Here is a 24054-nt window from a genome sequence, read left to right as displayed (position 1 = left end):
GTCAATGTCTTTCTAGTCATTTTGATTCTTTGAAGCTTGTTCTTTAGTAGATTCCTTAGGAAGGACTCATGGAAACATTTGCTGAGTTCTCGAATATTGATAAGAGTTAGTGCCCTTTATATATTGAAACTGTTTTTCTGGAAATAAAATTGTTGGCTTATACTTTCTTTATTTGATTACTTAAATATGTTTCTATTTTCTTTTAACATAAGGAGTTGCTCCTGAAAAGTCTAATGAAAATATAATTTTCTCTCCCTTATAAATCACATTTTTTTTCTCTAAATGTCTGAAGGACTTTTTAAAATTTTTCATTAATTTCACTAATTTTTTCCTGATGTTTGCTGTTCCTAGTTGATAGCCTCAGGTACATGGTGTGCTCTTTCAATGTGTCGTTCCCAATGTGTTAAATGTGTGTGTTGTATTTCAGGGAAGTTCTCTTGAGCTAGGACTTGTTCTGTTTCCTTGCTTTGCTCTTTTTTCAGGGATTCCTGTTTTCTAGATGTTCCATCTCCTGTGCCTATCTTCAATATTTGTCACTTTCTCTTGAATCTTTTTAATCTTTTTCTTCATTTATTTTTGACTTAAAAACTTCTCTTTCTTTTCACTTGCATTTTCTCTTAAGGTATTATCCATTGTGTTTATTTGCTTTTGTAGTCTTTCTAATTTACTATTCATTTCTGAAATAATTTTTAAAAAATTTTAAATTGTTTCCAGAGCTTTTTTCTAATTCTGATTTATTTCGTTCTTTCATAGCTTGTATCATTTTTTTTTTTTTTGGTTTGATTTTTTTTTTTTGCAGCATGCGGGCCTCTCACTGTTGTGGTCTCTCCCGTTGCAGAGCACCGGCTCTGGAGACGCAGGCCCAGCGGCCATGGCTCATGGGCCCAGCTGCTCCGTGGCATGTGGGATCCTCCCAGACCGGGGCACGAACCCGCGTCCCCTGCATCGGCAGGCGGACTCTCAACCACTGTGCCACCAGGGAAGCCTCTCGTATCATTTTTTTAAGGTCTTTTAACTTGCTTTAATATAGCATGTTATAGTTTTGATTTATTTATGGGCACATCTTTCTGGCATGTTTTCATTATTTGTGGAGATGTTATTCTGCTCCTCATCTTCTTATTTGTTTTTTTTTCCTTATAATAAGTCTCTATGGGATTTGACTTCTATTCTTTTCTGTTGTTCGTTCTTATGTAAAATTAGTTTTCCTAAAGTTATAGAATAAGATAGGGTTCAGGAAAGCTGTTCTGACTTCACAGGGTTCCCTCTTCTGTTGTTTTTATATAGTGGTAAACATGGTGGCTTGCATTCTGAGATTTCCTGCCCTGTTTCCTGTGCCCACTGCACTTCCCCCCACCCCCAACTGATCTGGACCTTGTCTTTCTTTTATCACTGTTGTCTCTATGCAGCTCAATTTTAACTCCACTCCAAGGCCATTTCTCCTGAGTGTAGGGCCTGACCTTGAAGGGAGACTTCTGAAAAAATGCCCGTGTGCTCATCACTCGTGTACAATTTTGAGAGCTCTCAGGGGTCTCGACAGCCCATTCAGTCCTTCTTCCTGGGACCTTCCACTTATTCCTCTTAGAGAAAACTACATCCCCCACTCCCTGCCCTAACACCAGGTTTAGGGATGTTTATCAAATTGGTCCAACTACACTTTCCAGGAAATACTATTGGCCATTCAGTTCTCCTGATTTCAGATGTTACCTCAGATGTTACCCTATTGCTTCCTTTCTCCTCCTGAATGGACACTTGTACTATTGGTAGTTTGTTTCCCCTCACTTTTAATTTGGAGTTTGTGAGAAAACTTGCCCCTAGTTTTGCTGTAAATGTGTCCATGGATTTTGGTTTTGTTACCTAATTGTTCTGCCTATTTTTTTTTTTAACTTAAAATTTTTTTACTTACTTTTTAAAATTGTTCTGCCTTTTTTTTTTTTTTTTTTTTTTGCAGTACGCGGGCCTCTCTCTCACTGTTGTGGCCTCTCCCGTTGCGGAGCACAGGCTCCGGACGCGCAGGCTCAGCGGTCATGGCTCACGGGCCCAGCCGCTCTGCAGCACGTGGGATCTTCCCAGACCGGGGCACGAACCCGTGTCCCCTGCATCGGCAGGCGGACTCTCAACTACTGCACCACCAGGGAAGCCGTGTTCTGCCTATTTTTATGTAGGGATTTGGAGAGATTGAGAGACTGCTGTTGATGCCACTGCCATCTTCCCAGAATCCTCCAGGACTGAATTTTATTTGATCTTCTATCTTTGGTGATTAGTATCTAGCACATTACCAACGAATGGGGATGTGGTCTAGTTAGATTTGTAAACTGTGCTCTGTCTGAATTGCCTAAGCTAACTGGGGGCTGTCCATAATTCAACCAATGTGGCTTAGATTTATCAATATGGACTTCCTATGTCACAGCCAGATGAGCTGATGGTACCTGGAGCCATGATTCCCAACCTTCCCTGGCCTTGGACTGGCATCTCTGAAAGAATGCCTGTGTGCTCGTCATTTGTGTAAAATTTCATGTGACATTTCAGAGAGTTCCCAGATGCCTTGAAATGCATCCATGTTCCCCTAGAGGTCCTGAGCTAGGAAACTCTGGTGATTAAGTATTAAGGACAAGGGCCGACTAAAGGCCGATAAAATGATGTGCTTGCTATCTTATTTGTACCGGGAGTTGGTTTTATCAGCGATATCTATAAGATCTAACTATCAAATGTTAATTCTGTTGGGCTTCTCGGTTCCAGATAGACAATCCAGGGACGGAGAAAGGGCAGTGGAGTTTGCTGAAAGGTTAAAGGAAAGAAGACAGTTGTAGGATACCAAAGCAGCCAGTGTAAGTAGGGCAAGTGGACAGGAGATAAACAGGGGGAAATATTGGAATCATGAAGCTGGAGGAAACCTGAGAGTTCATCTGATCCACAGCCTTGGATCTAAATACAAAAGAAAGTCTAAACCTGGGTTTTTTCCAAGTGTGGTCACCTGCTCATCTGCGTCAGAATCATTGTGGCTTCTTAAAATGCAGATTTCCAGGCCCTGACCCCCTTAGGTGGGGGCCTAGCAATCTGCATATTAAGAACTCCCTGAAAACCACTGGTCTAAATGATGCAGAGCAGAACGGCATCCTGTCTCTTGAAGAACTCTGGATGTGGAGGTACAATATCTATGAGCTGCACAGTGCAATAATAACCATGATGACAATAGTATTACTTTCACTCTTACCACCATTGCTTCTCCTCCTACTACTGTGGCCTTAACATTTTTCCCTTTGGGCACAGGATGGGCTCACAGATTTCCAGGAATCTTTGCTGCCTATCAGACGCAGTTAAATCCATTTGCATCATATGGGAGGTTGCATCTGGCTCATTGTTTCGAGAGAAGACAGTTCTGGAGAAGAACGCTGCTGACACTCACATGGAGTGGGTCTTGGCTTTTCGTGGCCTTCTGGTTGTTAGGGGAAGTGCTGCCCCGGACCGGGGCATGAACCCGTGTCCCCTGCATCGGCAGGCGGACTCTCAACCACTGCGCCATACTTTTTTAAGCACAGGTCTGGCCACGTAATAAGCACTCAGCAAATATTAGTTAACGTTATTATTTTCACTGTGTCCTTTGAGGAGTTGTGTGTATTAGAAACATATTCCAAATATCCCCAAGTCAATTTATTCACGAAAACCCCTCCCTGTGCCCCAAGGATTTCCTAATATTTCTTCTGCTGACTGCTGGAGCCCAGAGGAAGGTACTGCAAAGTTTCTCTCAGAAGATTCCCTTCTGTTCTTGGAGCTGTGCCCCACGTGTTGGTGCCCAGGGAGGATCTGCTCACTGTTTCATGTCAGCAGGGTTTCAATGGAGCACTTACATTCCAAGGCTCCTGACACAGGAACGACCTGTCTCCACGGGAGTGAGGCACTCGCTCAGAAGGGGGCTGTTTTCATGTTGGGCATCGGGTTTTTAAGGTCGCCCTAGAGCAGCCCTTTCTCATCATTGTATTTGTTTCTCTGGGCTCTGGTTGTCCTTGAGGCCAATCCAACTTTCCTATACTCTGAAGACACTGTCTCTTCCTGGCCATTTATCGAACTCCTTACTATTGAGAAAGACAAATCTCTGTCGCTCTGTCTCTCTCTCTCTCTCTCTTTCTCTCTCTCACACACACACACACACCAGCAACGCTGACTGCTGTAACCCACTGAGTCAGTTACGCATATGGGAATCAGGGTATGTGACACTGGGTTATTTGAAGCTATGAAATGAAGCCCCATTCAGGACACATTAGAAACTCCTTTTCCTTTGACTGAGAGGACATAAGAGGAGAGCCCTTTGTTGTTACAGGGTCACATGTCATAAATAATCTCATTCTGCTCTCCAGGCACATTTTTCTCTCAGATGCAGTCACTTTCAAACTTTTTTCCCCCTTTAACCCCTACCTGGAAATACATTTTATAATTGCTTCTCAGTACGTGTCCTAACATCTGCCGAGTCATAAAAGTAAAAATACTGCTGTGATGCACTTGGGTCTATTCCTATTTTTATTCTTTGTCCTATTCTCCATCCTATCCTATCCTACCCTATCCTATCCTACCCTACCCTATCGTATCCTATCCCATCCCATTCAGTCTGTCTTCTATATATCTTTCTCCTGAGCATTGCTAGGATTCACCAATATCCAGGTCTCCTCGCCTTTCAGGTACATCAGCATCTTTGAAGAAGTTGCCTCGGCTTCCTTGAAGTAGGTGGGGCTATATCACTAATTCTGGCCAATGTGCTGTGGTCACGGTGACTAGTGTCACTTCTACGCTGAAACATCGGAAGCCAGCAAACCTCCAGCTCACTCTTTCCCTGATACAGTGATCCCAGGAGGCCTCAGGTTGAGGTGGTGGACGCACAGATCAAAGCTGCCTGCATCACTGAGTTGCCTCATGGAGGTCTGTTGCCCTAGAGGGTCACCTGCATCCTTAGCAGCCTTTAAGTAAGAGAGAAATAAAAATGTTTGTTGGGCCACTGAGATTTGGGAAGTGTCTGTTACCACAGGATAGTCTATCCTATTTTAATATGGTATTCTTGTGTATTTCTTTCTTTCTTTTTTTTAAGAAATGCTGGTCCTGGGTTACTGAAACGATTCCATGACCCACCATGGGTAGCCTCCTACAATTTGCAAATCTTTTTTTCAAAGCATCTGCCACATCGACAGCCCCAAAGTTTAGGTAGAGAGAGAACGCCACAGAGGAGGGCAAGCACAATACGGGGGATTGGTTGACTTAAGGACTACTTGGTTGTGTGACGTGGGACCTAGAGAGTTAGGTTACAATAGTTTTGGTGGGGAGGCACCAGGGACTAGTTCCAAAGGTGACTGAGTAGTGCATTTACCCTTTCTGTGGGACATTTTTTTGCCTTTTGGATGTACGTGGATCCAGATTCAGGCCTCATATATATTGCATTTTATCAATAGTCCTATGTGCGCTGAGAACCCCAATAAGCGGTGTATCCTGCTTATTATTAAAAGAACTTGGAGTACAATCGCATGACTGCTACTACTGTACTGTCAAGTGGTGAGATCAGAGGCCTCTATCATGGCTGCGTCCTCGACTAGATACTTGAATTTCATCATCCTCTGTTGATCCTACTTACTTTCCCAACCCTATTCCCCATACTTTTCCACAATCCTTAGTTTCTGATAAATGTAGTTGGGCACTGATTCCTGTTTTCGTATCACTGTCTCTCTGGGCCTTTGCATATGCCGTTCCCTCCATTTAAACAGCTTTTCTTTTCACCTTGGCACTTGGAAATCCTACCTCCTTTCAGACACAGCTCAACTGTCACCGTCTCTGAAATCCCATTGATCTTTTATTTACTCCTCTTCTAGGACTTACCACTCTCTACCTTATGATGATTAAAGTTCAATTCTCCTCCCGCCATCCTACCTTGAGCCAGAGCTGCTCTCTTTTAGCATTTTTGTCTTGGGGCTCCTCATAAAATTCCATCCAAATAAAAGGCTGCCCATGAACAACAATAACCACAACACATACCCTAAAGTTAGAAACTCCACTGACTTAAAAAAATAACGTTGAGGGACTTCCCTGGTGGCACGGTGGTTAAGAATCCACCTGCCAATGCGGGGGATACGGGTTTGAGCCCTGGTCCAGGAAGATCCCATGTACTGCGGAGCAACTAAGCCCGTGCACCACAACTACTGAGCCTGCGCTCTAGAGCCCGCGCGCCACAACTACTGAGCCCGCGTGCTGCAACTACTTAAGCCTGCACGCCTAGAGCCCGCGCTCTGCAACAAGAGAAGCCACTGCAATGAGAAGCCTGCGCACCACAACAAAAGAGTAGACCCCGCCCTCCACAACTAGAGAAAGCCCGTGTGTGGCAATGGAAGACCCAACGCAGCCAAAATAATAATAATAATAATAATAATAATAATAATAAATTAAAAAAAAAAACAAGGTTGATTTATTAAGACATGGAAGGCCTTTGTAGGCTACTCACTGTTCCCATATTTACCAAATACTATACGGACTTTTATCTTTGCATGCTCTGTTTCTTTTACAAGGAACGTCCTTCCTCAATATCTTTGGGGGAGGCCCATTTATTCTTTAAAGCCTATGGGATAATTGCTTTTTGCCTATCCAATGTCCAGTCTCCCTTTCTCGTTTATGATAGCAAGAGGTTCTATTACCTCAGCAGATTAGGTGTCCAATGACATTGAAGAAGTTTGTTGGGTAGAATTTCTAGAGAAACTCTGCAAAGAGAGCTTCAATTTTGTCCTTTTTCCTTTCTTGCCCGGCACTTGTATGCGCTGTCTGAAGCTCCAGCAGCCATTTTGGAACCATAAGGTAAACTTGAGGATAGAATCTGTATACTAAGGATGGTAGAGGAGAAAGATAGGAGGACCATAGGAATACTGATGACATCATAGAACTCTGTTACCAGCTGTAGACTGTTTAATGCTGGACTTCTTTTACATGAGATGAAACCTCTATTTTGATTAAGCTATATTTTTTTGGATTTTTGTTATATGCAGCAAAACATAATCCTAATGGATATACCGCTCAAATTCTTCTTTGTTACCATCCATGTATCCTAACTAGGGAATTTTTTTTCCTGGGGCTCCCACAGCCTTCACTCAACTTTCTGAGTATATTTATGTTGATATATAAGAACTATTTGACTATATATCTCCTCCCCTGTAAGACTGTGAGCTCCTTGAGGGAGGAACATTGTCTCATTCCTTTTCGTGTCTGCGGTGCTTAATGTCCAGTAGCTAGAAATGAGTCCTCTCAATTGATGTTTGTTGAGTTGAACTGAGACTTGAAAAGGATTTCAGGTTTTCTGTTAACTTGCAAATTCTTTGGGAAAGGGTATTATCTGAAACCCGAACCTTATTTGGGATTTAGTTGGTAAGACATAAAATCATGGGAAATGACACTGGACGGGGGCCTTTGGGATGAGGGTGTGAGGGATGAGTAGGGCTGAACTGGCCACAGGAGGAAAGGTGGGAAAAATCACAGCCATGGATTTCAGCCCATCTGGATCTCCCTAGGGCAGCTCTTGTTTGCTGTTATGCTTTTCTGTACACAGAACCTCGCTCCCTGGAGAGCCCTAGAGGAGGCTGCCTGCATTAGGAATGCTTTACCTCATCCCTCCTGCCTCTCTGAGAGGCAAAGCTTCTCTCCCGAGACCAGGTATCACAGATAACTGGCTCCTTGGGCATAGCTGCGAGTGCCTCCTGCATGCCCCAGCCCTGTCCCCTTGGTCCTCCCAAACCACTTTGGAAGGGTCTGTCACTCTTGAGTTGCAAGATTAAATGAATGCATGTTTGGATAAGATGCCTTTGGGCCCTAGATCAAAGTCTTACCTACCCGGGCTCTAGACCCCTTTCAGAGCGAGTATAAAACCTGCCCCCCGCCTTTCAGTGAATTACGGGTGCAGAAGGAGAGAAGTCCTACATATCCACCGTATCAACACATCTTCTCAGGAGCAGAGCTCAGGTGGCGTCCTCTGAAACCGGTGCGCTGAGAAAATGGAAAGACGCGCTTTCTATTAAAACCGTTCAAAAATTTTATTGGCGTGGACAAATACGATCTTTTGGCTAAATAAAACCACTGGGGGGCCAATTAAACCATGCCACGTGATATGATTCTTCTCTCCTTGTAAAAATAATAAAAAATGTTTCGGGAGGTTTGCTGTGCTTTTGTGTGTCTGCTTTAATAAACGGTTCCAGGGTCTTTCTGTTGTTGTTAAGTCACAGATCTGGATATAAGCCAAACCAGTGGCAGGAGCTGTCCCGCTTGCCACAGAAAAGGAAGAAAAAGCACCGAGTCGTTGTACAATTTCACTCTCCTAAATCAAACCTTCCATTTGCCACAATTATTTACCATTGCTTTGTAATTGTGAGGAGACAGCTGAGTGGAGCTGGAAGTCTATTCGTTCTTTAAAGTGACATAAAACGGCACTTGGAGTGCCAAACGATAATTGTTCTTTTCTCCCTGTTAATATCCAGCCGCTGCTAGGAGTTCTGTGAAAGGTTCATTTAATGCCAGCTCCAGAAACTTCTGTGGGATTTGGTTCTTGGCCTCTCTTTTGAAAACCAATTTGAAATCACCCTCAGGAATTGGGAAGGCTGAATTGGTTGTGACTTTCAGTCAGAATTCCTCTCTAAATATTTTAGCAGGATGGAGAAATCTCCCTCATTTACAACCCTGTCCTACTCAGTAGGGGTATGGGTGAGAAATAGTGGCAGTTTCTCAGACATACGATTACTTCAAGGACATTTCCAGCTCCACCTGAATCTTAGGAACTGGAATTTGGTAAGAAACTGGATCTTATGAGATTTTCACCTAATCTAATAGGACCTTGGTGGCGAGACAAAAACTGGAAGTCCATGGGAACCACTCTGCAAGGATGGGAGGGTCCTTGCTCTTTGGCTACGCTTTCAGGGGTTCCCGCACCCCACAACGAAGTGACCATGTATGGGTAATCTGCCAATCCAATGAAACTTTCTGCTGACAAAATGAACGATACAGGGCTTCCCTGCTGGCGCAGTGGTTGAGAGTCCGCCGGCCGATGCAGGGGATGCGGGTTCGTGCCCTGGTCCGGGAGGATCCCACATGCCGCGGAGCGGCTGGGCCTGTGAGCCATGGCCGCTGAGCCTGCGCGTCTGGAGCCTGCGCTCCGCAACGGGAGAGGTCACAACAGTGAGAGGCCCGCGTACCGCATAAAAAAAAAAAAAGAGCGATACAGATTGGCTGCGTCCTTTGGCTCTACGTGAGTTTCCAAACACCCTTGAGATCCCTGTTGATTGACTACAGATAGGGCAGGGAAGGTAAAGACGTGCTGTTATCAATGGGCCTTTCTACTGTACGGATGAGTTCCTACTACTCCTGCCCTCCAGTTTCACATTCTATGCAACACTGTCGAGTTTCTGACCTGGGTTAGAATCAAAAGCAGCGAGCTCATGCCTCTCTGACCCTCTGGCTCAGAATTGCAATATTAATGGTGTCCAGCATTTATTAACACTAAGTATATTGGAAACTCTGTGTTAAGTGCTTTACGTGAATAATCTCCTTAAATCCTAGGAAGTAGCTTTATCATTATCCCCATTTTATGGGTGAGGAAACTGAGGCCCAGGGAGTTGAAGCCATTCAGCTAGGAGATGGTGAAGCCAGAAGGCACACTTGAGCTGCTGCACTGCCAGCCTCACTTCCCCTCGCTTTGACTCTGGAGCTCAGAGCACGACGATCACATCTCTGGCTTCGGAAAAAGTCAGCAGAGGTGCCTCTTAGAAAAGACCTTCATTTTCTGCGTTCTCTGAGCCTGCTTCAGCACCATTCATACCTGAGGCCATCAACGCAGTAGGTGACTGTGACCCAGGAACTTTGTGGCATGATAATGGGCTTAGGTTAGGAACAGAATTATTGGTGTGAAAGATTTGCCGTGGGGCAGACTTCCATTTGCAATGGTTGGAGTTTTAATAGTTTGACCCACGTATCCCTGGTTCCTTGAGTTTTGAAAAAGAAGAGAAGGAGAGGAAAGCAGAGACACCCTGGAAGAGGCACTGTCTCACCCTCCTCCCTTTCTTTCTACTACGTATAGTTTTGAGGTTCTATTCATGAGCTGTAGTGTTTTGAGCCTTTTAGGAATTGAATACACAGTTGAGGGAGTATGAGATGTGACTTAATCACCCAGAACCCGGGAGGGGTTGGATACAGAGTTTAGTAATGTCCTCAGAACTGAAAGATTCTCTTCTCTTTCAACCAAGGACATTCAAGAGTTGGTGACTTTGGAAGTTGGGGGATTTTCACCTTCCACGTGCCATCTGCTGATTGAACGGTAGTTGTTATTTTCTCCTAACTGAGCTTCTTTTTTGGAGGCTGATTTTAAGTGTTTGCAAAGGAAGGCAAGTGTGTGCTCTGGAGGTGGTAGGGGTAGGAAGCAGCGGGGTCTCGATAAACCTTCCCAGGATCTGCCTGAGAGCTTCGGCCAGGCCCTGGCCCCATGCACACAGTGTTGCCAGACATAGCGGCTCTGCGACCTTCTTGAGGATTTGGAGGAGGCCAAGCCAGGCATTCTATGGCTCTTTCTGTTGGCTCCTTCAGGGCCAAGGGCTTCTGATGCCATTCAGAGCCCTTGGAGTAAATCTGACATTTGAAAGGAGGCCAGGGCATTCTTGGTATAGGCGGTGCCCGGTCTCGAGCCGATTACCGAGATTTATAGCCTGGTGACATTCCCTCCGGCTCCCAACTTTCCTCTCGGCCAGGGCCTCACAGGGTGTTCTTGTTCAGGCTAAGGCTGCATTGTTTTGTGCTGTGGACGGACATTCTTTTTCTCCCATTGATTCTTCCCAGTTTAGGGATGCAGCTCTGTCTGGACATAAATGGAGGTGGAAACAATCACACCAGATTTCAGTGACTTCAGATAACCATCACAGTGGCATCTTCTGGGGTTTCCCCCAGGAAGTAAATAACTCAGATTAACTCCAAACTCTTTAGAATAAAACTTCATAGTGTCTGCTAGACTGTGAAGTGCAGGTGCCAATGCAGGTCACCTTTGAGTCATCATAGCCCACGACATAAGAAGTCTTAAAGCAAAATGTGGCTCCCCTATTTCTGGACCTCACAAGGTAGGTGTCAGCAAAATTCTCCATCTCTCAACCCCTTCTCTGTCCTAGTAGCTGGGCTGGTGGGGAATGGGTGAGAACCACTGGCAAACAGGGGAGGCCCAAGAATGCCCGGCCAGGCAGCTCTAGAGGGGCCGCTGGCGTGACCTGGACGAGGCAACAAAGCAGATACCGTTTCCTAGTCTCTGTTTGACCTGAGGCTTGGCCAGCTTATACCCTAGGCAAAAGTCTTGCATTGCCAATTTAGAAGAGTGCTAATACAGCAAACTATGAATAATTGGATGACTCAGAAAATAGCGTGTTAAGGGGCAGACATCAAAGGGTGCAATGGACCAGAGGGAAAAAATTCTTTTCTCTCTTCTTTATCCTCTGGGAGCTTCTCTTCCTGTGCTTACCATTGCTAGCTTCTCTTGTGATCTCGCGTCTCATTTCTGTGATTCACAGGTGACTGAAGTGGAAATACGAAGCAGGAGCAGATCGCCCATTGTTTTGAGTTATCCCTGCAAATTCACTCTCTTTGCCGACACGGTGAAGGAGCTGACTGTGTAGCTATTCCCCCTGGGTTTGGAATAATTCCCGTTGCTGCTATTCATGCAGGCCAGGACAATCATTTTCCCATTTTCTGCTCAGCACCTTGTCCTTCAGTGGCGATGGAATAATAGTGAGTTTATAGAATCGTTGTACCTATAGACCTTTGCACTTTAGTTAGGAATGGCCTGGGGTAAGAGGAGAATTTGCATGAAGTGGATGCCAAAGGGGATTTTAGAGATTAAAAAATGTCCCAGAGGTAAACTATTTGGTTTTTCCAGAGGGCTTAAAATGATGCCAAGTGCTTACACTTAAGTATCGCTAGGGTGCTATTCTCCAGTAGATTCTGGCCTGTCCCCCCAAAATGTCTTCCTGGAAGAAAAACAAATTGAGGCTTTTGATTGATTTGTTTTTGTTCAGAAAAGCTGAAATGGAATTAACTTCATAGGTGGAGAACTGGTCTCTGCTTCTACTGCTGACAGTAAGTACTACAATAGGAAACAAATGGAACATTTCCTTCTGAACAGAGCTGTAGTGAATTGAGAACTAAAGAGCTTATGGAAAATAGCTTTCAAATGATTATTTTTGTTTGCTTAAATGCTTGATTATGATGATTGTGCTTCCAGCTATACACAGAGACAGCATGGGAAAAAAGCTAAGCCTAGACTCCTGTTATAACAAAAACCACAGAACACATCACACTTCATAAAATCCAAGTGCTCATAGGTTTCCTGGGACTGCTAAGTAAAGTATAAATACGCTGTTCAAGTTCTCCTTGTTTGCATTTTCAAGGCCAAGAATTCTTTTTAGGCTTTCTTTAAAAGGTTTACCTTGGCCTTGGGTCACTGTAACACTTATGAAATGAAACTTGAACTTGGAATTTTCTTGCTTTGCCTGCAAAGGTTGGCCCTCTGGTTTACAACATGAGGCTTTTGGGGGTGACGAATACATCCGCTGATGGCTCAGGGTTTCAGACAACAGGATCATTCCAGCCCCTGAACTGGACAGTTCTTGGTGGGATAATTTCATCACTGTTGCAGAGGCAAACCCGGCTACAGCACCACTATCAAGCAGAGCCCTATTGACAGCCATGTTCCGTGGAGTAATTTTTCTTGTTCTTTGCTTAGAAAGAGTAGGACCATTACAGGCATGCAGTCAATTTAACTTCTCAGACCATGACCAAGATGAATAATATGAATAAACCCTGAACCAAGAACCTAAAGGCAAACATGATGGGACAATCAAGTAGAGAACTTCAAATGGTCTTGGAAGATCCAAGTGCTGCCTTGGCAGTTTTAAGCTCTGATCTTCTCTGGCCAAAAGCAAACCAAATCCCCTTGCCTCTGCCCTCATCCAACATGCACAATGGCCCCAGGGATGATGAGGAAGCAGTGGCAAGAGAACTGACACTGTTGGTGGATGGTTCAGGGGGCTGGCAAATGGCTTCGAGAGCATTCCACCGTCAGCCTGTAAACCTGCCTCAGCCTGAGAAAGACTGAGATCACTTGATAACTGCTGGTTTGCTCAGTGGGGCTCTCAGTGGTAGCACAGCCTGGGAGCAGAACGTTCTGTGCTCAGGGTGAATGGGGCCAGGTGATGCTTACAGGGCCCTTGTCTACACCTGCTCTCTTTCAGAGTGAAACAGATGAGCTTGGTGTTGGAGGCTCAATTCACTGCCCCCCAGAAAACCAACAGCCAGTGACACGTTGTGCCAGTAGCAAGGCTGCTCTGGTACACTTTGACTTGGCTTTTTGTTTCATTCAGTTTCAAGAATGTTTGTGAATGTTTTTTAAAGATGCCCCCTTGTCTTTACCCTTTCAGCCCTGAAGCTCTTGAAAAGGCCAAGACACGGCAAGGACACTTCACATTTCTCCTGGCCCAAATCGACCTCCTTGTCTCCCTCTCCCCAAGACCTGTTCCTCCCCTTATACTCCCTGTCTCACTGAGGAAGACTCCATCCTCCAGTTTCATGCTCAAGCATGGGGTTGACCTTCAACTCTCTCTTCTTCCATCCCTACCACAGCCAATCAATCCATCAGTCACCAAGTTCTATCTATTCCACCTGCCAAAGACCTCCCTATACATCCATCCATCCATCCATCCATCCATCCATCATTCCATCCATCCATCCATCCACTTCTCTCCAGCCCACAGCTGCAGTCCTCACCCAGGCTGCCAGCACTTCTCCCCCGGGTGCCTGTAACAGTCTCCTCACTGGTCTAGGGGCTCTGCCGACTGACCCCAGTTCACTGCCCCACTTCCACTCCCAGTCGCAGTAAGAGTGGTTCTTCTTCAATGTTGACTAGATCATGATACTTCCGTGCCTACAACACCAGCAAGGGCTTCCCATGGCCCTGAAAAGTCTCACCTCCTTAGCCTGATGCAACTGGACTCTTTGAGACCTGTCTCCTTCAATGTAACCACACGTGCTGAGTCCTATCTTTTCTCATCCTTTGCACTTGCTCTTTCCTCCACCTGAGTGCTGACTCCACCACTGTCCATGGCTCCTCTTCTTCCTCAGTTTTCAGGACTCAAGGGTCAGTTCCTCCCAGAAGCTTCCCCTGACCCTCCCTCCTCTGGACTTCCACAACCTGCACCCATTGTAACTAGTGGGACGTTGTAATCTAATGTCAGAACTAGGACACCTATGAAAGTGACAGGGTCACTTGTACATATTATGCACAGACAACAGGCAAACCCAGGCTGTATGGTCACCCTTATCATGGCATTTATCACACCTTCAAATTGCTTATTAACTGGCCAGGTCACTCCCCGCCGTGGCCGGCAGACGGCAAGGTCCCTGATGACAGAGAATGCCCAGTTTTCAATGTAGTTGCTTCCATAGTAGGTGCTCAATACATATTTTTTAAATGAATGAAAGAAGGGATGAAAATGACTGAAACAAATAAGAGTCTGGTCATGTGGTCCCAGACTCCAGAGTCTGATGTAAAGTCATTTGTCCCCAAACCCTGCTGGTAGGCCTTGATGTCTAATGGACCTAGATTTTCTCTCTGTTTCTCCTCTGAAGATGCCCTCAGCCATCACAAAGAGCACAGAGCAAGGATGTACTAGACTTCCTTGCTAACACTCCCAAAATTCTTAATTCCAAAGCACGTCTGGCTGAAATGAAGCAGATGGGTCGGGTCTTGAAGTGTGTTTCCTGGTGGATAAGCACCTTAGGATGTTGCGACATGTTAAATGGGTTCTGGGCCCAAATGAGTCACGGAAATTAAGCATGTCTCTTTATTGCTAAGGTTCACTGTGAAATAAGCAGTGTTTCTGAAGTTTAGATAGACACAGAACCTATCCTCCTTACCTCTCCCATCTCCCAGCCTTCATATTCCATGGAACCTGCTTTGAGAACCAATAAAATCAAGTTGCCAGGCCGTCTCTATGTAGGTGAAAGCTTTGAGTCCCTCAAGGCCAGGCCTGTACTTTACTCATCTCTCCCCATTGCCTAGACCAGTTGGCACACAGTTGACACTCAGAAAAAATGTTTGTTGCATGTGGACTGGAATGCCATGCACTCAGTGGAAGACAGAAGAGCTTGGGGTTGGGGGAAGCCATGTCACCCTGCCACACTGGCCCTGCAGGTGGCCTAGGGAAGGGGAGGAGGCCGACTTGCCTGAAAATGACACGGGGAAGCGATGAGGCTGGTGAAGCTTGTCTGTCACGCTTTGAGCCGTGCCCTCCTTGACCTCATACCCTGTTCCCATCCCACCTCCCCCATGGATTTGGCTGTCATTGTCTGTTCACCAAAACACTGAGCTGGTGAAGCTTAGTCTCACTCAGTGGTGTTTGCTTAGATGGCTCCTGCTAACACCCTCTGGCCTCAAGGGAGAGCAACTCAAGTGGCAGAAGGCCAGGTGGCAGGACTGATTTCAAGCAGGCTCCTGCTGCCCCACTAAGGTATGTTGTATTTCTCGCTCTGCCCACTTGGGAGGTTGGCCCTGATCGTGCACCAAAGCCACATGTTCTGTCTATCGCCCAGAGGGGGGCCTCACGGGTCAGTGTTCAGAACGGAAGAGGATGGGGCTGTTGATGTTCCTGAGACATCAGGAAAGAAAAGCACAAACCCAACTGAAAACCTCCCAATGAGGGAGGAAAAAAAAAAGATGGTGCTCAGAAGTTAAACGCTGCTCCTTTGGAGGAGGTTTAAATGTCTGTCTTGAAGAATTTTTTGGCAGTGTAACTTCTGTTTCCTTCTGAGATGCTATTCCTTCTTCCAAATTAATTATTTATTATAGAATGACAAAATTTCATGAAGCTACAAGCTGAATCTTCTCCTTTTTCACTGTCCTTTTTCCAATCTAAAAGGGGAAAAACAGTCAGAAAATGCCATCCTGAAACTCTGCAGTTGAGCCAGTATGGGCTGCAAGTGAGTCCAGTGGGAGGGCCTGTCACCCACAGGGCTGCTCTAAGCCAGGGGGGTGAGGCCAAAGGGACTCTCCTAGGAAAGAGGAGGGTCCATCTGCAGGGAAATGAATTACTTGAAGCTTTTAGAATATGAGTCAATCTGACTTGTCCCTCTACCTTACTAAAGAATGCTTTAGACTTTTAGATTTTGCTCCTATAAAGAAGAGCCGGCCTCTTGGCCTAACCTGCTACCACCCAGAACAGCAGGCAGGAGCCGGGGGCTTAGAAACAGCAGAAGCTCTTCATTGAGCACAGGGGATGAGGACACAGAGCCTAAGGGCTTCCATTCGGCTTAGAAGCCCCTGGACTGGCCCCTGGCCTGGTGCTCGGCTGCCATGGGATTAATAATGACAATATGTAGCCTCGTCCCTTCAGGTCGGCGTTTACCTCTAAGTAAGTTCAGTCTGGGCTGACTCTGCTACCAAATGAATTAGGAAATGCTTTTGCTTCTCAGGGAAGTTTAGATTTCTGAACTACTGATGACAGCTTGTGGATTTATACTATCATTTCCATTGTAGAGGTGAGTAACCTGAGGATCAGAAAGGTTAGGGATTTGGTGCAGTTTATACATCTGTGATCTGAACACAACTTGGCCTAGGTCCAGAACCCATGTTCTTGCTACTACATTCTGCCTCCTTCTGGCCACATGGAGGTCCCCTACTTGTGTTTCCCTGTGTCTATGTGGCTGGGGGATGTCCCAGAGTTGTAAAATGAGAGCTGTGGATGGGATGATCTAGAAGGTTCCTTCTTGACCTCTCATTCCATAACTCGAAGCAAACACGTGTTCCACTGTCTACAATGGGGTATATACATCCAAGTGGATGCCTAGGAAGGGAAATCTGCCCCCTCTAAGACCTCTTTTCCAAAATGTAAGACCCTGGGCTTTTGGACCAAGTGATATATGTGAATCCCTTGATCCCTCTGTGCCTTGATGGCAGTGCTCTGGCTGCAGCATGGGTGATCTTCACTGAGACAGGGGACCCAGGCTGGTTAATGCTACACTTGCTGGGGGGCAACATAGAAGACACTTAAGTGCAATAAGGCCCCAGAGCTATAAATAAAGCTCCGATTTTTTTTTTTTTTGGAGGAGTTGGGGGTGAAGGTGGGGGAAGAGACCCTTTAAATGGAAGAACTTGTGGGTATAAATCTCTCTTCTCATCTGTCTTTATTTTGGAGTGTGTTTAAGGATATATATAATATGCATTCCTCTTCCCATATATCTCTATGCTTATATCAATTCATAAATAAAATATACAGCTGCTCGGCTGAAATGTATTACTTGTCTGCAAGATTCCTCCTGCAGGTTAATATCTCCTGCCAGGGGAGCTGCCCTGGTTTGCATTGACTTTCAGTGACCTACTTGCATGCACTGGTTCAGGCAGGGTTTAACAAGTGGTCTGGTAGATATGTGCATCTGCATGTATTCTTCATTTTCACGTTATTTTAGTATTAATTGGCTTCACTACGCCAAAAATCAATAGTATGTGCATAAAGTTAATCTGGCAATTGCACCTTTAGACAGGAAACCTGTCATGAACAGATACTTAAAAAAATGTGTTTATTTATTTAGGCTGCACGGGCTTTCTCTAGTTGTGGCGAGCGGGGGCTACTCTTCATTGCGGTGCGCGGGCTTCTCATTGTGGTGGCTTCTCTTGTTGCAGAGCACAGGCTCTAGGTGTGCAGGCCTCAGTAGTTGTGGCTCATGGGCTCTAGAGCGCAGCCTCAGTAGCTGTGGTGCACGGGCTTAGTTGCTCCGCTGCACGTGGGATCTTCCCTGACTAGGGCTCAAACGCATGTCCCCTGCATTGGCAGGTGGATTCTTAACCACTGCGCCACCAGGGAAGCCCTGAGCAGATACTTTTGGAAATGGCTCCGGAGGGGAGACTAATTCATGCCGTTTATCATTCTACAGCTGTTCTGTTATTGGCATAATCGGCATTTTCCCGATAAGTGCCTTCAAGATCCTCAGTGCTTATGGGAGAGAGAACCTTGAAAATGGAACCCACCTGAGGATTGCACATCATTGTGCAAGTTCCCTTTCTGTTGTTGAATGTGATCTGAGACTGAGGTTGGCGGCTGTGAATTTTAGTATGTTACTGTCAATCAGGGGAGCTTATCTGAGTCTATTTGGCTTGGAATTGGAAATTCCTGAATAATGTGACACTTACACCTTGGGTAGTCTCAGAATCAGAAGGCAGTTTGATCTCCCTGATCAGATTCTAAAATATGATTCCTACAGTATTTACTAATACTGAAGAATTCCATCTTTGAGCACAAGTCAGTGTTTTGAATGTGCCCGTAACCCTTGCAGGAGGTATTTCTTGTTAAAGCCAGGCGTACAGTTAGGGACCAGAGAGTAAAAAAAAAAAAAATTTATAAAACTCTTTCCTTACACACATCTGTAAAAACAAATAGAACAAATAATATGAGATGATGAAACGTAAATTCATATAAAATGTTGTAGAATATTCTCGGCCAAGTCAAGCACTTGGTGCGTTGTGAATAACTGTTTCTTGTAAACTAAATTACAAAAAATTGGATAAAAAAATCAATGGACTATTATTTATGTTCCATTTAATCTAGGTGCTTTAATAATGTCTATCTGGCCAAATACAATATTGATTTTTCATTGCTATGGGATTCACTTAACCTCAAACAAAACTAAAGAAAACGAAACCCCAACTGCTTACCCTCTCTTGTAATTGTTGGTGTTTACAGTGGGAAAGAACACGTTGAATTTAGGCAACTGATGGGGAAAGGGGAAGAGATGTAGGAGCCTTGGTTTTCTGCCCGTTTTCAACTGACAAACACTTATATTAGGTGTGAGATCATAGAAAAAAAAATATATATATATGTATTGGTCTTTGACCCTGGTTCCTGACACTGGGCTCCTGAATCCCTTGTAAATTCCTAAGTCATAAGAGTACTAGGAGTATGTTTTGTTCTAATGAGGTGACTCTGGGTCCTGAGAGGAGACAGGGGCCAGAAAGGAAGTTAAAAGTTGGTCATGACTACGTGAGGACGCCTCCATAAATTCCCTACAGTAGGGGGTTTGCAGAGCTTCCAGGTGGGTAACCACATCCATACCTGGAGGGTGATGCATCCCAACTCCACAGGGGCAGAAACTCCTGTGCTCGGAACCCTCCCAGACCTTGCCCTATGTATGGCTCCATCTGCTGTTCATGTGCATCTTTTATCATATCCTTTAATAAACTGGTACATGTAAGTAAGTATTTGCCTGAGTTCTGGGAGCCTCTCTAATGAGTTAATCCAACCTGAGGAGGGAGTCGTTGGAACCTCCTATCTACAGCGCAGGTGATAAGCTGGGCTTGTGGCTGGCGTCTGAAGTGGGGGTAAGGGTAGCCTCCTTGTGGGACTGAGCCCTTACCTGTGAGATGTGACGCTATCTCTTGGTAGGTAGTGTCAGGATTGAGCTAAATGGCAGGATACCCCGACATCTGGTGATCGGAAGTGTCAGAAGTGAAATGAGCTAGGTGAGTAGTAAAGGAGATTACCAGGAAAGAAGCACAGCAGAAAGGAACTGGGTTTCCTCTACTCTGGAAGGAAAAATCTGGTACGAGTAGGGTAAGGCTCAAATTCGTACTGTGCATTTTCAGATATATACTAAATGATAGAGCAAGACTATTGCCAAACAAGGTACCCAGTAAGTGTGTGACAAGGAAGCACAGAAATCTGGTGGAGGAGGCTGCTTCAGACAAAAGCAGAAGTTCCAGTTTCTATTTTACATTAACTTTTTGAGAAAATCCGTTGTGTTCCAAGTGGGTTGTCCAAATACTGAAAGAAAAGAAATTTTCAGGTGAGGGAGGGTAGACGGGTGGAGGGTGGGCATTGGCAACCCCTAGGGCCTTGCCCAAGCTCTTTCTGACAGGCCTTGTGCCCTATAACTTCTAATAATTGCCTAATTTAAATCCTATTTCGATTTTATAATTCACATGTCAGTGTCTCCATTTTGCAGATGAAGAAACTGAATACTCAGAGAGGTTGAGTTGCTTGCTTTAAGGTCACACAGCTCTTGCTTAGCAGGACTGGGGTTCTAAACTTGATCGGACAACATGTTTTTTCTACACATGTCCCATGTAGGAAATAGATAGAAATATGTCAAAAATAACATTATCATGGGGATTAATATTTACATGTACAAGATGGAGGAGCTGATCAGAAGATCATTGATTGAAGTCCTATCTGTGATAAAGTTTAATGATTTGAGAGTGGTTTAGAAAAAGCTGAAGTCACCTCTGGAAGTCCATGAATGGAAATTAGTTTGCAGATAGGTTTTGTTTTGCCTGTTGATGAAACAGGTAAACATCTGAGGTTAAGATTTTTTTTGAGCTAACATTAAAGCAAACACTAAACCTTATATAAACTTTATATAAAAATCTGAATAATCAGCAGATGTGGCAATTGAGTCTGCACTCCTGAAAGGTAACAAACAGTTGGTTCTGAGTACCAGCTGTTCACTTTAGATGTTGTCAGCAGTTTTCCACTTTGCCATAGTCCCTAACAATCCCTAATGTCTCCCTGACACTGAAGCCATGTATCGATTGCTTTTACTTCTTTTTATCCCCTCAAACCTGGCAGCTCCCTTTATTTGTCCTGCCTGCTTTGTCCCTGTAGGCACTTTTAGGTGGGTTTCCTGATACAGAAAGCAGTAGAAGCTAAAAGAAGAGAGACTTGCATTCAAGAATCTACCATGGCACTAATCAGTTCTGTGATCTCAGGTTAATGCATTAACCACTCTGAGCCTCAGATTCCTCATCTGTTATGTGGGAATGATGAACGATTTGGGGAAGATTAAATTTAAAAGTTTATGAGGGCTTCCCTGGTGGCACAGTGGTTGAGAGTCCGCCTGCCAATGCAGGGGACATGGGTTCGTGCCCCGGTTCGGGAGGATCCCACATGCCGTGGAGCGGCTGGGCCCATGAGCCATGGCCGCTGGGCCTGTGCGTCTGGAGCCTGTGCTCTGCAACGGGAGAGGCCACAACAGTGACAGGCCCGTGTACCACAAAAAAAAAAAAAAGTTTATGAGATTAGGCTCAATAAATGTTAACTGACTCTAAGACATTCTTAGAAAACAGTTCTTAAAGAAATTTTGCCCTCACCACTAATTCACAGAGGATGCTAAAACTGACAGTGTACCAACAGCCTCTCACATCCATCTTATAGCTAACCTTTCAAATCACCTACACCCTTTTCTAGACCATTTTTTGCTCTCTTTCATTCTTCCTTTAGTCAAGTGATTTTTAATTGTGCTTCAGACCGTTTCCAACATTACTGTAATTACATAGCAACATCTTTTCATAATACGAAATGGAGCAATTGAGCAAAACACGCAAAGACCTCTGCCTCCCCAACACCCCTTTCACACAGCTGCTCATGGTACCCCTTCTTTGCCCACTGGGAGATGAGGCGCCCACACTTTCTGGCATGTGGCTACCATTTTAGATCTTTCCATCATCACTCCTGTTTCAAGGCCCTACAATTGTTAATAATACGGTATTGCCCAATGATGTCTGAATAACTTTTTTCTTGACTTCAATCTAAGACTTAGCTACAGTGGTGGTGTATTTACTTGGAAGGTACAATGGGAAGTGGGATTTGGAGTCCCTGTAGCGACAGGTAAGCGGTAACCCTTGGGCTGGATGCAGGTTTTCAAAGAGTCCCTGACTTAACCTCAAACAAGAGGGAAAATGGCCCATGGAGGCCCTTACAGAAATAACTGACCTGCATTTTGGCAAAAACGTATAATTCAAATAAAATTACTCAGGGTGGAAAATGGCTTTCTCCTTGCATGAATGAGAAAGGTTGAAAGGCAATTTTTGTTTTGCCTGCTTATTTCTCCATAGAACTGATCTCTTTGGACCAAGTGTTGGAAGGGCTTCCCACCTCTTGGGGTTCAGGTCAACCAGTGTGTGTCCATCCTGTGGGTAAACACGGCGATCGGGAAGAGGGTGCTTAGAGGTTGTTCTGGGCAGGTGCTGAGGCAAGCAGACAGCAAAGGAAGTCTGTATGGATCCACGACCCCATGCTAACCTTTAAGCAGGTGTCCATCTCATTCTGCGATTGAATTAGCCAGTGTCCTTTTTGTTCGACTCGTCAGATCATAGCTCAGAGCCTTCTTGCATTTAATGGCATGAACGTGAGCTCTTACTGGGGATGTAGGGAGGACACGGCTCACCAGCACTATCTCCCTGTGCTCCTTTCTCTTGGGAGTTCATTTCCCAGGTTCTAGGTGTGGCAAAGAGGTTCCCTGGTCTTCTGAAGAGTGAGCCTCAAGGCTGCTTAGCAGGGCATTGGCAAAGCAGGACCTGCTAACTTGGAACCTTCGCTGCCGGTTAAGAATAGATTTCTAAGTGTTTCAGGGTGCGCAAGCACAGCTGAACTATTTCACTTTCCATGGCTGATCTATTCTTATGCTTTGAGAGCAGCTTCCATAGTGCAGCCAGAACACAGAAGAGGTTTGTTGAGCTTGGCATCCCGGGGCTTTGAGTAGGCGGATCTATTTTGGGAGCTTGCTGTGAGAATTCTGAAACCCAATCATTCCAGATACTGAGTGCGCCCTAAGCTCTTCACCTTTCCTGCTGGAGGGTAAGGAATACAGGAGCACAGGCTGTTGGAAAAACCCTGGAGCTACCATTGCCACTTCGTGATTTTAGGCAAGTCACATCATCTCTCTGAACCTCAGTTTCCCTATTTCTCAGACAGGGATCACTCTGTTAAATGAGATGATAGGTGAGCAGGGTATATAGGCTGTATTGCTGTATGCCTGATGCCTGGCATACAGTCGGTGCTCAAGAACTGCCAGTTCTCTTTTCTTTTTCTGATGCTCCCATGTTTCTTGCCCTAGCAGAAAGTGAGCTGAAGGCATGGAAAGAGTGCTTAATATTTAATCTGTTATCCATCATTTTCTTTCTCTTTTCTAGAGCATTACAGTTCTTTCCTGAGAGGTGAAGAAGGCCCTAAAATAGTCAATCAGCATGTAAATGTCAGGTTCGTTCCAAGCTAAGCCCCTTAAGAAATCTTTATTTTGCAGAGGGTCCCCTCCTGTGGCAGGGGCTCAAGCACAGGAGTTGTGGGCAAGCACACTGGCAGAGCCACTGGGGCTGCTTGCCTTAGTGTGCTGGCTCTCAAAAGAGCAAAATCAGGACGGCCTGGAGAGCTTGTTAAAACAGCTTGCTAGGGCTTCCCTGGTGGCACAGTGGTTGAGAGTCCGCCTGCCGATGCAGGGTTCGTGCCCCGGTCCGGGAAGATCCCACATACTGGGGAGCGGCTGGGCCCGTGAGCCATGGCCGCTGAGCCTGCGCGTCCGGAGCCTGTGCTCTGCAACGGGAGAGGCCACAACAGTGAGAGGCCCGCTGGTTGCACATTGGAATCATTTGGGGACCTTTAACAACCTCAGACCACACTCCCAGCCAATGAAATCCCAGTCTCTGGGGTGGGGTACAAACATCAGTCATGGTTGAAACTCCACGGCTGATCCCAACATGTAGTTTTGACAGTACTGGTTCTCAAAGCTGGCTACATATTGGAGAGCTTTACAACATAATGATGCTTGGGTCCCACTCCCAGAGATTTTGATTTGGTTCAGGGTGAGGTCCGAGCATTAAGGTTTTCAAAAGCTCCCGGGTATTTTAATGAGCAGTAAAGTTTGAGAACCTCTTTCTAAAGTCCAAGGCACTCTTTAGTAAGGCAAAGGGAGAAGTTAGATTGACTTGTAGTCCAGGAGATTGAAGCAATTAATTTCCTTTCAAATGGGCCCCCTTTTCCCCAGGAGATCTGCCCTGAAATATGGCCAAAATAAGAATATTTTTTACTCTTATTTTAAAGGCAAAAAATTGTTTTAACATCTGTATTCAGGAAGCTGTGTTGTACAGTAGCTCAGAAATAGGCTCAAGAGAGAGCATTCAGCACCTAATTCCTTCCATCACCACCTTCAGCGTGACCTTGGAAAATCTTTTCATGTTTACGTTTCCATATTTTCTCATTTGCG

General features: G+C 45.2%; 1 protein-coding gene across 12 annotated transcripts in view; it reads right to left on the bottom strand.

Moving 5' to 3' along the window:
• Nucleotides 1–24054, bottom strand: part of SLC9A9 (solute carrier family 9 member A9) — a 660636-nt gene that overhangs the window by 10672 nt on the left and 625910 nt on the right. The window contains exon 15 of one of the 12 annotated variants that reach the window (XR_010943486.1): nt 17990–19841. The exons of the other annotated variants lie outside the window; for them this stretch is intronic. The gene's annotated coding sequence lies outside the window, so the exon portion shown is untranslated. Of the gene's footprint in view, nt 1–17989; nt 19842–24054 lie in introns of those variants that run through there. 12 annotated transcript variants of the gene reach the window in all.

The sequence above is a fragment of the Pseudorca crassidens genome, chromosome 5 (genome assembly GCF_039906515.1).
Source record: "Pseudorca crassidens isolate mPseCra1 chromosome 5, mPseCra1.hap1, whole genome shotgun sequence".
Taxonomy (NCBI): domain Eukaryota; kingdom Metazoa; phylum Chordata; class Mammalia; order Artiodactyla; family Delphinidae; genus Pseudorca; species Pseudorca crassidens.
The sequence above is the reverse complement of the archived record's forward strand: the minus strand, read 5'-3'. Positions and strand labels throughout refer to the sequence as shown.